The sequence below is a fragment of the Trichosurus vulpecula genome, chromosome 4 (assembly GCF_011100635.1).
Source record: "Trichosurus vulpecula isolate mTriVul1 chromosome 4, mTriVul1.pri, whole genome shotgun sequence".
Classification (NCBI taxonomy): domain Eukaryota; kingdom Metazoa; phylum Chordata; class Mammalia; order Diprotodontia; family Phalangeridae; genus Trichosurus; species Trichosurus vulpecula.
The window spans coordinates 298,918,959-298,936,575 of record NC_050576.1 but is presented as its reverse complement, the minus strand read 5'-3'; positions in this window follow the sequence as shown (position 1 = coordinate 298,936,575).

Sequence of the window (17,617 nt, the reverse complement as noted above, 5' to 3'; positions counted from 1 at the left end):
CACATACATACATATACATATACATATATGTATGTATGTATATATGTGTGAATATATATGTGTATATACATACATATTATATATATATCCCCAATTCCAATTAAGTCCTTTCACTATTTTAAACTGCTAAAAGTGCTATTTATCTAAATGTTTCTTTGCCCCATTCTAACTTATACTCAACTCTATGTTAGACTACATGTGTTAATTATCTTATTAACACCTCTTTGTTACTCACTTTGAGCTTTAAATACCAAGAAGAGCTTTTAGTTTCTCCTGACTTAAGCTACCCTGCCTACTTCTAGAATTCTTAAATCTTTGCCTTGTCTTTCTTATCTTGGCCTATCTGAACTATATGGGAATTCTTCCTTCATTTCCAGTTGTTATGCAAAAGGAACTAGTCCAGCTCAGACACAGTCTTTCTGACTGCCCACAGATGGGCACAGACAAATGAGAGATCCCCTCTGAGAGATCCCTCTTTTTCCAGGAACACACAAACATGACACAGATTCCTGATTCAAAACCCAAATGGGCAAGTGACTGACTCATACACATGGTGTGACCAGAGTGGCCTTTGTTTTCTTTGAGTGACTCAGTTTATCTCATTGAGCCTTGTTGGATGCTGGGTCTGTGTGACCTCTTCCGGGGCAGGAAGCCCAGAGACCCATGCTTGGGTGCAGAGAACTTCCTGTGTGATGATTCATGGAACTGGCTGAGGGGAGGTATTGACTCCAGAGCCATGTTCCGGGGCAGGAAGCCCAGAGACCTATGCCTGGGTGCAGAGAACTTCCTGTGTGATGATTCATGGGGCTGGCTGAGGGGAGATGTTGACTCCAGAGCCACACCCTATTGGGTGTTAACCTAGGTGAACCTCCCAGGGTCCTAGGGGAAGGGGCCAACTCAAGAACCAATCGGCTCTAGTCATTCAGGTGGCGCTTGATGATGTCAAAAACTCTGTAAGAGGGGAGAAGACAGCTTGAAGATCCTCTTTCCAGTTGGCGTGGCAGCGGTGGTGAGCGTGACTCTGGGCCAGCCCGAGCTCTTGGGCTGAACCTAGATGTTGGTAACTATGACTTGTATTGGGTCTGTCTGTTGATATTTGTAATTTGTTTGTATTTAGTTCTGAAGTTCGGGGTACTGGATTTTTCCCCCGAACTAAATGAATGTTCTGAACTTTGGGGTGCTGGCTTTTTCCCTGAAGTAAGTGAATGAATCTGTATTTGGTCTGTCTGTTGATGCTTGTCTGTATGTTCCCCTGAACTAACTGAATGCTGGATTAAAGAAAGTTTGTCAACCCCTTCACCGTACTTTCCTTGTTTAAGCAGATAAAAAGAACCTGTGCTTTCCCGGAGTACTGGCAGCCTCCTAGATGCTGGCAGTGGGAGGATCTTACGCCCCCACAGAAGCTGCTAGCCAGATTGTTAAAACACATGGACACATAGAAATCTATATCCCAATGCTATAGGTAAGAGCTAGCTGGCTCTCATGCAGAGTACTCTACATTTACTTCAATGATAACCTGCCTTGTCAAAGTAGAGACAAGCAGCCAAGACAGATCACCAGCATGAGAATTTGTCTGCCATTGTACTTCATTGGTTCCTTGCTATTCCATGAAGAGGAGATGTCAGGTGATGAATCATAAATTCTGGCTGCAAAGCTGCTTTCTACTTCCTGGTACTTGCTTATTTATTTCCCTTTTATAGCAATTAAAAAAAAGTCAGCTCCATTGAATCTTTTGTGGTTTTCCCACATCTAAAGGCTATGTCAGGGGTTGAATATTTAAAAAACGGGTCAGCATTGTTTATCAGCACTCTTATCTCATCTCTTTCTCATCTTTTTTATGGGATTCAGATAGAAATCATCTGAGGACAAATTACTGACTTAATATTGTATATTTAATACTCTGCAGACTATTGCACAAACAGATGAAACAACTGCTCTTTTTTTTTTAAAGTAATTGAACGGGAGCATTGAGATGTAAGTTCATCTTCTGTAGCCTTTCTGAAAGCTTCTTTGGGACAAATCTAGCAGCGGCAGACAGAACAACAAGTGGACATGTATTTTGTCCTCTTCCCCCATGGCTTTAATTTCATCCATTGGGTCTAAGTATTTTCAGGGCTTTTGATTCTATATAGTGGGACATTATAAATATTTGGAATGGTGACAGCTAATGAAACTGCAGTTTCTAAAATTTTATGGATGACTGTTATGTCCAGGGGATTGTGGGCAACGGTTCTGTCTGTAATAATGCCTAAATTGTAATATTGTTTAATTATTAAACTATTAAGGATATTTTAGAGTTTGTATTTTTAATATAGGATTTTTTGTTAGTTTATAAAGAATAGCCACCTGATGGTAACTTCCTGGTATCTTGTAGATGATAGATCTTTGTAGTTTACAGTGATATATTGCATAATTTCTACCACTTCACATAATCTGAAACAATGTCCAAGCTCCTTAAGGATACCGTATTTCCCCATGTATAAGACTCACCCTTTTCTGAAAAATTTAAATTCTGAAAAATTTGGGGTCTAAAAACTGGGTGTGTCTTATACAGTGCCTGTAGATTTTTTTTTACTTGCATTTCCTGTTTTTTCACACTTGTCTTTGCACTCATTGTTTTGCATTTGTTACCAGTATATTAGGTTACATTTTGCCACATTCTGCCCAGAAATGGCTCAGAAAAGATTTTCACATAGTGCTGAATTCAAGTTAAAAGTAATCCAGTTTGCAAAAGTGAATGGAAATCGTGCTGCTGAATATAAGTTTGTTCCTCCTCCAACTGAGAAAACAATCCGAGACTGGCTAAGGGAAGAAGAAACCCTACTGAAAACGCCAAGGCAGAAGAAGGCCATGAGAAGCAAGTCACCAAAATGACCTGATTTAGAGAGGAAATTGAAGATACGGATTGAAGAGCAAAGGGCAATTGGAATTCCTGTGTCCACAAATATGGTTCAGCATGAAGCAAGAAGAATTACTAATGAAAAAGAAGTTACTGATTTCAAAGGAGGACACAACTGGTGCTTCAGGTTCATGAAATGGAATGGACTAAGCATGTGTACATGCACCGGCCTTGCCCAAAAGATGCCTGAAAGCTATGAGCAGATAAATAAAACTTGATTTCAATAACTTTATGGAATACATTTTTTTTTTCAAATTTCAGGCCCCAAAATTAAGGTGCATCTTATACATGGGGAAATAAGGTAACTTTCTACTTTCCCTCCTCCATCTTCTCTTCTGTTTCTTCCTTCTCTCCCTCCTTCTTTTCTTCTTTCTCCTTCTGTTCTTCTTCCTCCTTCTCCTCCATCCTCTTTCTCCTTCTCCTCCTTCCTCCTCCTCCTTTCCTTGAGAAGAATATGAAGGTCCTAGATATGGTGGGCTACAAGTAACATCACAAAAATGAAATTAGTATCTTAACAGAAAGGAAACAATTAATCACAGTGGGAGATATTTCTGAATTAGCTGCAGAAAACTTAGCATGTGCCTCAACTAAGCCTTATCAACCTGAAAGTATTTATAGATGAAATTGGCAGGAGGACAATAAATGAGAAAATAGAACAGATTTGCCAGCATTCCCATAACTATCTATTTTCATTAGTGATGACAGTGGAACCACCATATTTGAACATGTTCCAAACAATAAAGATTGTGAGGCATTCCCAGAGACTAAACACTATTAGACAGAGGAGAATCCTAAGAGAGAATAAAAAACAAAACACCAAACCTCTCCTAAGAGTCACTACCAAGAAATGTGGGGCCATATCTTTCTTTGTTGACCAGTGTTGGTGAATGTCCTAGCCCTGGCCCTGCTCAGGGATTGGGTTTGGAGGCCTCTTTGCCTTCCTCTCTCACTGCTCTGAGATACATATCTATTCTTCCATGATTCATCAAAACAATGCTACTTTTCCATTACTACCAAGCTGGGAAGAGGGAAGAGTTGTCATTGCTGTACTGGAAACTTCACAGTACCATAGCCTCAAACACAAGACCTCTTGCCATTTGGACTTTACTTAGGAGTATGGCCACAGACCCAAGCCCAATATTTTGCTCCATTTACAGGGAACCTTCCAGGTATGCCTTATCTATCACCGTGTTGGAATAAGGCAAAAGTATTTGTGCTGAGTGTGTTTCAGTCATGTTCTTGGGACTCAATATACAGGTATTTATAGAGCATTTGCCTGATACAATCTCTCTTCTTCTCTTGCCTATGAATAAGAACAGACATATTCCTCTGTTATCATGGTATGTTTGAAGGTGAGTCTCAGTCAAATAATTGTATATCTTCAACCTAGAGCTAGCACATTCCTATCTTTTCTCTTTATATATATTAGACAGAGTATTCACTTGTCTAGGAAAAACTTCCCTTTCTCTACTACCACTCTTTACTTATCACCATCCACCTCAGCCTTATTCTTCCTAGTCCCTGTCTTGTTCTGTCCTTCATTTCCATTGTGTTTTTTTAGAACCCAATTATATTGCTAACAAACTATCCTCCATCTTAAACCTCTTCATCTCACACTTCTTTCCTATTCTTGAACTTATGGGAAACTGACTGCCTATGAAAGACATATCCTTGGTCACCTTCTCCAACACCAGGGAATCCTTCTCTCATGCCCCTGTCAATGCACTAGGCCAATAGGAGGACGAGGCAGACTTTCTGCTTTATGTTACCACTTAAAGACTCTATCTGCTGACTTCCCTCATCAACCTCCCTTCTTCAAAAGTCACTCCATCCATCTGTATCATCCTATCCAGATCCTGATTGCAGCTATTATGTACCAACCTTATGCCATTCTTCCTGCTTTCTCAAGGAGTTCAGCACCTGGATCATAGTCTTCCTCTCTTGCCCAAGGTCTGGTCTTTCCTTTGGGGGCTCTAATATGCATATTGATATTTCTTTAAAACCACACCAGTTCATTAAGTTTCTCAACTCTCATGGCTTATATCTTTATACCACCTCAGCCACATATTGGTTTATTCAGGTTTTACCTCTATGATTCAGAACACTGAAATTCATCTTTCTGGCCAGTGTCTTTCCTTTACTTCCTCTGTCTCACTGCTCCTAAACCTATTCTTCATCCTTGCCAGGACCTCCGGTCACTCCACCTCCCCTTCCTGTCCCAATCTATTACCCCTGTTCTGGCTTCATTTTCTTCCCTTTGAAATCTTTACCTTTTAGTTAAGTATTTCGACATACAATGTTCTCTACTCTCAAATCCCCCTCTTCTTTCCTTATTGCTTATTATGACAAAACCTAACCCTGGCACTACACCTACCCAGCCCCCACCCCCAATCAACTTTCTCTGTTTCTGTACACATTTTGCTGAACACGGTGGAGGAAGTCACTTGACCCTGTTGACCACAAATTTATGCTATATAATCTCATCTAGGCCCTTGCTGCTTCATGCCAATCTTTTTTACTTATCTCTAGTTGATTTTTATCACACCCCCTACAACTGCTGCTGTAAACCCTTTCTTCCCTCCTCAACTCTCCTACACCATCCTATCCCCTTCCTTCTTGACAGAAGACTGTGCCTCCTACTTTTCCAAGAATATAGAGGCCACATTCCATGGGTTTCTTCTCTATCTGACAATCTTTTGACATTATCACCCATTTTTCTTCCTTTAATGGAGAAACAGTACTTTCTCTTGCCAAGAACAACTGCTTTCCTTGTGCCCTTGATTCCATACTCTCTGATTCTCTTAGGAACTTGCCTGCTCATGTCCTCTTCTTTTTTCTTTTCGTATTCTTCTTTTCTCTTGGATCCTTCCCTGTTGTTTACAAACATATCCAACTTGTTTGTCCAAGAACACTCATTTCTTAGTTGCTAAGTCTTCTGGTCTTTTTCTTAGCTCTCATCCTTCTTGACCTCTTTGCAGCATTTAGCACTGTTAAATGCTACAAAGAAGTCAAGAAGTTTCAGTTGAGTAGTACAATTAGATAATATATTGCGAGAGGCTGAGAAGTGAGTTGGAGTAGAGGAGGTTGATATGATTATGGCTTTTGAAAGGGAGGAGAGATATAGGATGATAGCTTAAAGGGATAATAGGGTGAACTGAAGATTCTTTAAAAGGATGTAGAACATTTGGGTGTTTGTGAGCAAGGGGGAATGAGAGTTATGTAAGTAGAAAGAAGGGGATATGTATGAAATATTTGTTGTGGGGGAAGAATTGACAAGATTTGATTTCTAGACTCTCATCTCTTCCTTCTCCAATCTAGTCTTTATACACTTATCAAAATAATCTTTTTAAAGCACATATCTGAGCATGTCAGTTCTGATGAAGAACCCTTGGTTACTCCCTATTGCCTTTATGATAAGTTACAAACTCTTCAGACTAGGATTGAAAACTCATCACAATTTGACTATAGTTTTCCTTTACACACTTATTTCATTTTATCCCTCTCTATGCATATTACATTCCAGCCAAACTGTTCTACTTGCTGTTCCCCATAGGTTATATTCTACCTTCCACTTGCTCTGTGTTTTTGTACTTCATGCCTCAAATTCCCTCCTTTCTCTCCTCCACCTCCTCCTTGTTGCCTTCAAGGCTCAGCTCTTGTACCACTTTTTTTGGGAAACTTTTCTAATCACTAGTGCCCGCTCCTTCCTCGAGTTGCCGATGTATATACTGACTTCTTTACTGTAACATCAGCTTCTTCAGGACAGGGACAATTTTTTTGGTTTTATTTTGTCTTTTTATTCCTAGTGCCTCACACAGTACACATAGTAGGCACCTAGCAAATGTTCATTGGATTGAATTGGATTAGTGCCCAATGTGCCATATGAGGAAATGGAAATGGGACATGCAAGAAGATGAAGGCAAGAAGGGATGCTAGACCAGACCGTGTATCTCACACAGAAGAAATTCTTGCTGGAAGTGACACAATTTTGAAACCTTGGATGTTTCAATTCTCAAGACATCTGAATGAGGTTAAGAGATCAAATAGTTTTTCAAAATCATGTACAGGGTTACTATGGGAGGAAAAGATGATTGAGAGCACTTACCAACCCTCTATGTCTACTTTCTGACTTCTATAAAATCCTTATGATTTTATATATTTTATTTTTTATGATCTACACATATATTGAATGCACTCTTTATGAATATATAAGAAGAAAGCAAGTAAGGCATGGAGCAAACAATTCTTTGACCTATCCAGCTGTTAGAGACCTAAATTGTTGAAGGGTTACAATCTGCTTTAGTTGAAGGAATACTCACAATGACGAACTTCCAAATCCTTAGAGTACTGAAGTAGTCAAATATTGTTACCATTATATTTTAAAGGCTAGTTTCATGCAGACTTTTATAACTCTTCCAGAAAGTATAGAATAGAAATCTAATGGATCCTTGAGCACAAAGATTAATCTATAGGATGAAGGAGTTGCAAAGGGCAAAAGAACTATACATAAAATGAAACATTATTGTTATTTTTATTTTACCTTAACTAAAATAAAATCATTTTGTGATTATCTTACTTTGTAGGCACACTCTGCAAGATAAACATGATAAATAAACAAAATTGTTATTTCCATGTTAATTTCATAGTCAGACCAAACCATTTACATCTAGGGTGATATGCAGAACAATGTTACAACAAGGTTTAGACTTTAAGGTAGAGTAGGGCTAGGTTTAATGTATTATGACTTTAATTTGAGGCAACATTGGTTGGAACAATATTATTTGTGATGTGGATGAACTGGAAATAATTAAAAATATATAGTACTTTATGGAATTTTTCTCCTGGGGATAAGAAAAACTAAAAGGTAATATGTTAAGAGTTAACATATCTTTTGTAACCTGAGGAAGATAATATTTGCTTCGATGAATGCATTTCTCCTGTGGATTGGAAATACTATACTTCTTCACCTTGTTTCTCTCTGTAGATCTGAGGGAGACATGAATCATCATTACCATATGGGAGACCTTTGTCCTTAATTAGGAGATCACATATACTATAGTTTAGTTGCATATAATGTATAAGATTATGGATTTTTTTTGTGGTAAGGAGCAAGTCCAAATAAATTGCGCAACAGTTTGTGTTCATGGAGCCCAGGACACCGCAAAGCACCAGGGAGCTGAAGCCATTTGTCTGGGAAAATTTTGAGAGTCTAATTGAATACACAGTGCTTGCCTTGGCAATATGCAGGTCTGTTTTTTAAGTGCAAGGAAGGGCAATATAGTCTTTTTTCTAGTGGTTTGCTAGCATTCAATTATCTTGCCATTTTTTTCTTGTTTTCTGGGCTATTTCTGTGACAATTCATTCTTTTTTCTCCCCTTATAGATTCTGTTCAATAATAGATTGTTATTGGATATTAAAAAAATGCCCCTTCTCCCTGCTTTACAATTGACCTAATGCCTTGGTCCACCATATTATTACTGTACTTCATCTTTGTAATTTGTGGGTAAGATATAAATTATCTTGACTTAAAGAAATAAAAAAGCTGTTCATAAATTACAAAAGAAAACCAATATTCGTTTAAAAGGACACTGGAAAGTCACGCCTTACCTAGTGTAAAAATATGTTTAAAATGTTTCTGGTTTAACTTCTGGTATCTGGTGCAACTATCCTCAGTAGTTTCACACAAAAATCAAGGCAAAATAGCCTTACTCTACAATCTAACATAGGAAACCATCCACTTTCATTGGGAATGTTTCACAAATCCTCTTGAGTGGAAGAATTCACAGGTAAGCATTATAAAAGTGAAGCATAGGAAGTGAGGAAGCCAAGGGGAGGAGAGTCTCTAGGAAGTCATGAATAACTAGGAATATACTTATCTGGGACAAAATTATTTGAGGGAAAGGACCGTCCTATAGGTAAACTACAGGTACACACTTCCCCCTCTGCAGTAGTGGCAGTTTTGCTGCCCAGTGGTGCCAGTGTCTGAGCACTGAACAGACCCAATTACATGTGTATTTAAGTAGAATTTAAGCTGTTCAATGGCAGGGAATGTCTTCGTTCCTTCGTTCCTTCCTTTCCTCCTTCCTTCCCTCCTTCCCTTGTTCCTTCCCTCTTTCCTTCCTTCCTTCCTTCCTTCCTTCCTTCCTTCCTTCCTTCCTTCCTTCCTTCCTTCCTTCCTTCCTTTCTTCCTTCCTCTCATCTCTGGTACTTTTCACACAATAAATATCGTTGAATTGAATCAATTTGGATTTACAGAAATGCGGAACCATAGACAGTCTTTATTTTGATCTTGATTCAGGACTCGAAAGAATTTAATTCTAGTAATAATCTCTTTCTTTGGTAACAATTTTGTCTGGCACACTCTATTCTTTCTTTTGTGTGCAAGAAGTTGCTATTAACAACAACAACAATGCTCTTTTACATTTATCATACTATCTTATGTTTTTAGGTTTCCAAAATACTTTTACTTCAATGATTTCATTTTATCCTCATAGTAACCCAGTGACATGAGTAGGGCAGGTAATATTATCTCCATTTAACCGATGAAGAAACTTAGTTGCAAAGGGTTTAAGTAACACTTAGTTATCATGCCTTTCCCCTTTGTGAGGGAACGGGAGTAGAATTGCTGTCGCTGTATCCTTGCTGGTTGCATCCTGGCATTACTTTGAACCACCTGGGTTACCGTATCTGTTTAGGAGGTAGACAGACTGGTTCAATTTGACATGAGATTGTGTGTGGCCATCCATGAACTACATGCCTCCTGTTTCCCAGTGGTAGAGAGAAGATGCACAATTACCTACTTGGCATATGGATGCTTAACAGGAAAGATAAGGTCAAATATCTCATTCTCACAACTTGCCTTGGGAGCAACTCTAATTATAATGTCCTCAGTGTAAAATACAGCTCCAGCATATCAATTCAGTTCAATATACACTTAACTACTACATTGCCACGAACATTTCTCCTTCATTAGAACAAAGATTCTTGATGACAGGGACTTTGTTTTTGACTTTCTTTTTGTCTCTAGCACTTAGCACAGTGTTTAGCACAAAGTAAGTGCTTAATAAATGCTAATGGGCTAACATTAATTTAGTTTTAAATTTGTATTATTGTGTTTTGCTTTTTGGTTGTCATTGAGTCATTTCTTAGTCATGTCTGACTCTCTGTGATCCCATTTGGGGTTTTCTTGGCTGAGACACTGGAATAGTTTGCCATTTATGCCTCCAGCTCATTCTACAGATGAAGAAACTGAGGCAAACAGAGTTAAGTGAGTAGCCCAGGATCATGTAGCTAGTAAGTGTCTGAGACCAGATTTGAACACACAAAGATGACTCTTCTTGACTCCATGCTTGGCACTCTATCCACTGAGCCACCTCACTTCTCCCTGCCTCAATTTACCCCATTTTTTGCTTTCACTTCACTATTAATTCTGAATAGATTTCTTTCTTCTCCCCTACCTAGTTAGTGATTTCTTCCCTTGTAACAAAGAGTAAGGAGGGAAGAAGAAAAGAAACAAAGAGGCTCAGCAAAACCAACCAACAAATCAACCAAATCAAACAGAATATTCCATATTCCACACCTATGGTTCTCTACCTCTGCAAACAAGGGATAGAGGTGCATTTTTTCAACCCTTCTCTATGGCTAATCTTTTTATAATTTCAGTGTTTTGTTTCAATTGTCTTTCAATGTCCATTGTTATAGTCATTGTGTATGTTGTTTTCTAGCCAGCACACATTTATTAAACACCTACTATGCATGATGCTTTGTGTACTATGTGCTAGGGATACAAAGATAAATATTGGTATGCCTGGTCTTTGAGACACTTAGAAGTAGGTCCATATTAGGTGCTAGGAGGAACTATTCTGATTTTATTCCATGTCCTCTCCCTCCAACAACCCCCTCTCCCATTGGGAAAGCAAAATGAGACACATTTTTTTTGAATGTGTAATGCAGGAATTTGCTTTGCTTGACAATGAATATTTGTTACAAGGTTTTCTTTTGCTCTTATTTTATTGTGAAGCAGGAGAAAAGGAGAGAAAACGAATGCTTGTTAACTGAAATAATTTGATTTTATTTACTTTGGAAAAGTAAGTGGAGTTATCAAACTCTTTGCTTATCCAAAATTCTTGGAGCATACACTTGGGGATTCCAACCATCTTCATGTTTGTCTTGCTTCATTTCACCCTCAATTGGACTGAGAACTAAGATAAAAACACCCATCATAAACTAAACCATACCACAAGAAACAAATATCTCTAGTTTGGAGTTTTTAACAAGAGAGGGTTAGTCTGGCAGGAATTTTTAACCTGGGGCCGAAGAATTTGTTAAAAAAATTTGGGAGGGAACTGTAATTCAATGACCAGTCTTCTTACATCTTACTAACCAACCCCCCATGTGTTTTTTTGATCCAGTGGCACCAGCCTCCTTGTTCCTTACACAAGATATCCATCTTCCTAAACTATGTATTTTCACTGGCTGTAGCCCGTACCTGACATTCTCTTTCTTCTCATCTCTACTTCCTAGCTTCTTTGGCTTCTTCCCAGTCCAGCTAAAATCCAACATTCTATAAAAAGCCTCACCTGATCCCCCTTAATGCTGACACCTTCCCACACTGTTTACCTCAGGGTGAAGTCAGTCCCTCCCTAGCTGAAGTTCTGACTGAAGAAGTTTTGAATGCCATTAAGCTCCTTTCATGTGGCAAAACACCTGGTGCTGATTCAATTCTAGCCGAGGTTTACAAGGTAGGGGGTCTACTGCTCATACAAAAGCTGAATGAAATTTTCCAGGATATATGTGGCAAGGGGAGGCTATTCCCTGGGAGTTCAAGGATGCCTCCATTGTCCATCTCTATAAAGGTAAAGGAAATAGATTGTCCTGTGACAATCACAGGGGCATCTTTCTCTTAGTCATTGCTGACAAGATTCTTGCCAGAGTCCTCCTTAATAGAGTGATCCTTCACCTGGAAGATGGTCATCTACCTGAGAGCCAGTGTGGCTTCAGAAAGGGTCAAGGAATGGTTGATATGGTGTTTGCTGCCCAACAACTCCAGGAGAAATGGCAAGAGAAAAACAGAGGTCTGTATATATCCTTTGTAAATCTGAGCAAGGCCTTTGATACTGTTAGTCATGAGGACTTATGGAAAATTATGCCAAAATTTGGTTGCCCGGAGAAGTTCATCAGCATTGTATGACAATTTCATTTTTGGCATGCTTGCCTGGGTTCTGGGTAATGGATAATGCTCTCGTGCTTTCCCAGTCACTAATGGAGTGAAATAAGACTGTGTGCTTGCTCCCATGCTTTTTAGCATGATGTTTTCAGCCATGTTGTCAACTGCTTTCAATGAAGCATGGCATCAAGGTCAGCTACCACACTAATGGTAAATTCTTCTACTTGAAAATGCTACAAGCCAAGACCAAAGTGGAGGGAGTGTTGGTACGTGATTTTCCATTTGCAAATGATTGTGCATTCAGTGCAGCCTCTTGAAACTGAGAAACAACAAAGTATGGATGTTTCTCTAGTGTTTGTGCTAAATTTGTCCTAACAATTAGCACCAAGGAAATACAGGTGCTCCATCAGCCACCAGCACACCATCCGTACATGGAACCATCGATTACAGCAAATGGAGAAGTTTTGAACACTGTGGATAAGTTCACTTACCTTGGTAGTGTACTTTCCAGGGATGTACACATTAATAATGAAGTTGATGCAGGCATTGCCAGAGCTAGCTCAGTGTTTGAGCGGCTCTGAAGGAAAGTATGGGAGAGAAGAGATATTAGACTGACTACCAAACCGAAGGTCTACAGAGCTGTTGTGCTGACCTCTTTGTTGTATGTCTGTGAAACCTGGTCAGTATACCAGGACCATGCCAGGAAACTGAATCACTTCTATCTGAGTTGTCTTAGGAAGATTCTGAAGATCACCTGGCAGGATAAGGTACCGGACACTGAGGTCTTTTCTCGAACTAAACTGCCAAGTATTCAAACTCTGCTTCAGAGAGTGCAACTCTGATGGACTGGCCACATTATTCAAATGTAAAAAGTACTCTTGCCAAAAAGACTATTTTATGGAGAACTTACACAGGGCAAGTGTTCACATAGTGTTCAGAAGAGGCAATACAAGGACACTCTCAAGGTCTCCCTTAAGAATTTTGGAATTGATTGTGTGATGTTAGTTGATGCTGGCACAGGACTGCTCAGCCTGCTGTGCCTACATCAGAGAAGGTGCAGTGCTCTATGAGCAAAGCAAAATTGTAATAGCCAGAAGAAGTGCAAGATGTGCAAATTTATAGAATCCACCCCAAATGTTCACATAGACTATTTGTGCCCAACCTGTGGTAGAACACTCTGAACTCATATTGGTCTGATCAGCTACAGTTGGACATGCTGTAGCTCTAGCATAGGGATGTCATTTTGGTCCTCTTAGAGAATGAAGGACAACAACCAACCAACCATCTTCGACTTATTCTGTATATAGCTTGTTTGTACATAATTATTTCATGTTTTCTCCCCAATAAGCCTGTGAGCTACCTGAGAGCAGGGACTTTTTTTGCCTTTCTCTATATCCCCCAGTGTTTAGAGCTGTGCCTCTAACTTAGCAGTTGTTTATTAATATTTGACTGACTGGCATTTGAAAGCTATCAACCCCTCCTTTTGAATATTAACTTTCATGACAATTCTCTTTCTTATGTTTCCTCTTAGATATTTTACTGGTTCTTCTTAGTCTTTTTTTTAAATCATGATCCATATTCCCTCACCAAAGCATGGGTGTCCTCTAAAGTTTTCTTCTCTCTTTCTTTTTTTCTTTGGTGATCTCATCTGGTCCCATGAGTTCGGTTGCTATATTTCTATAGATGACTCCAATACCTATGTATCCAGTCTTAATATCTCCCTTGAACTCTAGTCCTGAATTATCAACTGTGTGTTGGACTTAACTACCTGAATGTCAAACTCATTATGGCTAAAATACAATTCATTTTCTTTAGCACCTTAACGTACTCCTTGACAATTTTCCCTTTTTTCTTTTGAGAGCTCTGCCACACTTCCATTCACTTTAGTCTATAGCCTTGGAGACAACTTCAACTCTTCCCTCTTCTTTGTATCACACATTCATTCAGTTACTATTTTTATTGATTCAACTTTACCACCATGACATTTCTCACATCCATCTCACTCTTTCCACATTAGTACCCACATTACCACTACCTCTTGAGTTTGGACCTACATAATTTCTCACGCAGACTATTTCAAGTGTCTTAATTATTGGTCTCCTTGCTTTAGTTCCTAATCCTTAGGACCATAGATTTGAAACAGACCTCATCAGCCATCTAATCCAACCCATATCTGCCTCCCCTAAAACACACACACACACACACATATACACACACACACACGCACACGCACACACACGCACACACAACACACACACACACACACACACACACACACACACACACACATACCCCTTTTTGCATACCCATCAAAGAGTCAATTTACCTTCCCTCAAAGATCTCCATGGGGAAGAACAGACTACTCTACTTTTCAATAGCTTTCATTGTTAAATTTTCTTTCTTACATCAAGCCTAGTTTTTTCTGGATGCCATTTCCATCCCTTGCTCCAGCTGGAAGAATCTCTCTTTCACATGACAGTCATTCAAATACTTGAAGGCAGCTATCATATTCCCTATGAGTCTTTTCATCTTTATCCTAACACCCCCAGTGCCTTCAGTTGAACTTGAGGCTCTTCACCATTCTTTACACAGTTGTCTGAAATTAATCTTCTTAAGATGCAGGCTTAGCCATGATGTCACTCTTCTCATCCAAAATTTTCAGTGGGATCCCTATTAATTCTGAGATACAAACTCCTTATTTTGACATTTAAAGCCCCCTGTAATCTGATTGAATCTACCTTTCCAGAAATATACTATTATTTTTAGTCATTTGCTCTAAACTACAGTCAAGTTGTACTTAGCATTTTCCAGACTTGGCATTCTATCTCTTCTCTCATGTCCTATCCTGTGCCGTCCTGTCCTCTTCCCTCCTCTTTCCTTCTCTTCTCTCACAGTGGAACAAATGTTGGATTTAGAGTCAGAGTACCTGAGTTCATCTCCTGACTCTGTTTCTTACTACGGTGTGTGGCTGGGCAAGTTCCTTCACTTCTTTGGGTCTCAAAATGAGGGGGTTGAATTTGACGTCCTTCAAGTTGCCTTCTAGTTCTGAATGATCATGTACACTTATACCTAGCATTTTTTTGGGTGGGGGTTAGGGTTGTGGGTGTCTGACCTGCAATTTCATCAGTGTGGGGCATTCCCTGGTGTTCCCTTTGCTGATGAGGATCAGAAACTATATGCTACTTATAGTCTTCAGCAGCTATGTGGGAGTACTGAGAGACTGAATGACTTGCTCATATTCCGAGTCATATTCTACTTACAGTCAGACTTTTAAAACAGCTTGAGGAGTTATAAAGACCTTTCAGTCTACATTGTTAGAATAACTATGTGAACTCCAAAGGTAGCTATTTTAAATATATTAAATGCTATTTTCTACATTTTAAAACCCCGATACCCAGAATGATATCTTCTTGCAGATACATGTTGTTCAATTGTTTCAGTCATGTCTGGCGCTTTGTGACCCCATTTGGGGTTTTCTTGGCAAAGATAGTGGAGTGGTTTGCCATTTCCTTTTCCAGTTAATTTTACAGATGAGGAACCTGAGGACATAAGTACAAGGTTGAATGACTTGCCCAGGGTCACACAGCTAGTAAGTGTCTGAAGCTGGATTTGAACTTATGTCCTCCTGACTCTAGTTCTGATGTTCTTATCCATTGCACCACCCAGCTGCCCTGCCCCATATATACTTGGGGCTAAACTAATTAAATGTTAGTTTGATACAATTAAATCACTCTGACAAACTGAAATTCCAAGAGGGATACAGACCAGGCCCTTGTCTGATTAGGCATATTTTTAATCCAAGTACCTAATACAATGCCAAGCATCCAGAGGGTGCTGAATAAATAGAAGCTGATGATGATGATGCCTGGCAGTGATATCCATAGAGATGATAATGGAAGAATTTCTCAGAATGAGGATAAGGGCCCTATGGCTGGCTGCTTCAGAATTGCCATCTTTACTAAGTAATAGGAATCTTGGGTTTGTGACTTGCTGGTCATTTTTAGCTCTTTTTCATGAAAATTTGTGTAATGTGTGCTTCATGCCTGCTTTTGAGACAGCATGTAGAAATTATGGAATGAAACCAGTGGCAGCTACAGAAGATGGAGGAGACTGACATACAACAATAAAAAATGGAGTGGCTCATTGGTAGCAAAATTATCATTTAGAATCAACCTTTTGGCATGTAAAGATTCTTTTTTGAGCATCTTTTTTTTTTTTTGCAGATCAACAAACCAACATTTTGTAATATTACTGTCTATTACTTGGCAAAAGAAATGAAAAGACAAAAATCTTCCATGAATTGAATAACACATGAACTTTTATTCAGTACGACAGCATTTGCCTATAATTTGAAAAATCGTGACACATGTATATGAGAAATTGCTTATTTATGTAAGCATAGCATCATGGATTTCATGGATCATTGAAGGGACCTCATTGAAGGGTCCTCCACCTTCCTCATCTTATCAGTGATGAAAGTGAGACAAAGAAAGGTTGAATGATTGTCCTAAGGTTACATATGTAATCTTGGCAAACCTAAGATTTTTTTTAAAAAAAGTTTTACTGATGTGTTTCCAAACATTTAGAGTACCCTCACTTTATGAGAGGTCTCTTGTAACATACATGTTCATATACCATGACTGGCCATATGCTTTAGAATGACCCTGATTGGTGCCTCTTCTACTTTCACAGGGAGAGACTAGGGTGTTGTATCTAATAAAAGAAGAGGCTTTAGATTGGCAACTCTCTTTGGCTGGTGACAGGATGTGATTTCAGGATGACTCTCCTCTACCCAGACATGATGGTGGTGTGTTCTCTCTGGGTTGTACCTGGAGAATGGACTCAATTAGACAGATTTGTACTGGGGCTGCCCTGTGCCTCTTTTGTGTGTTTCTTTCCTTTAGAATAGACCTTAGAAGTATCCAAAGGTCTTGGAGGACAATGATGGCAAGAAGCAGTAGCCTCTACCCAAGTGCCAGTGAAACTGTAACTATAGTAGCAACAGTAAGAGAAAGAGATGCCAAGGGAAGAGTGGGCATTGGTGAGGGAAGGGTCACTAGGAAGAAAATCACACTTGGATTTTGATGGGATTATGCTCAATGAAGGTGAAACACAAAATGGCTAATTAACAGCCTTTACAAAAACTGTTTCTGTTCCAACAAGGCTTGAATATTAGCCTCTCAGCTGATTGTATTAGTATTGATAAGATACTAGATTTTGTTCTAATCATTCTGTATCATATGCTGTGATTCTTCTATACAGAATATTCCCTTTTCTGAGGGTGACTTTTGAATGTTCCAAACCTGCTTCATATTTGTACATTGAGTACTTTTTAAACTCCCACAACGTTTGGGTAAGCCCTTGACTTGAGCCAAAAATAACTTACTATACTTAGCAAGTTTCTTCTGGGGTGGAGGTGACAAGCCAATGAATGGGAAAATTCAGTAGCCTGCTTCCCCTATTGAGGAGTCAGGCTTCCCACAGAACCAAGCCCTGAGCAAACTGAAATGGAATGTAAAGGACAGAAATTGGCATGTCATTAGCCCCTGTGG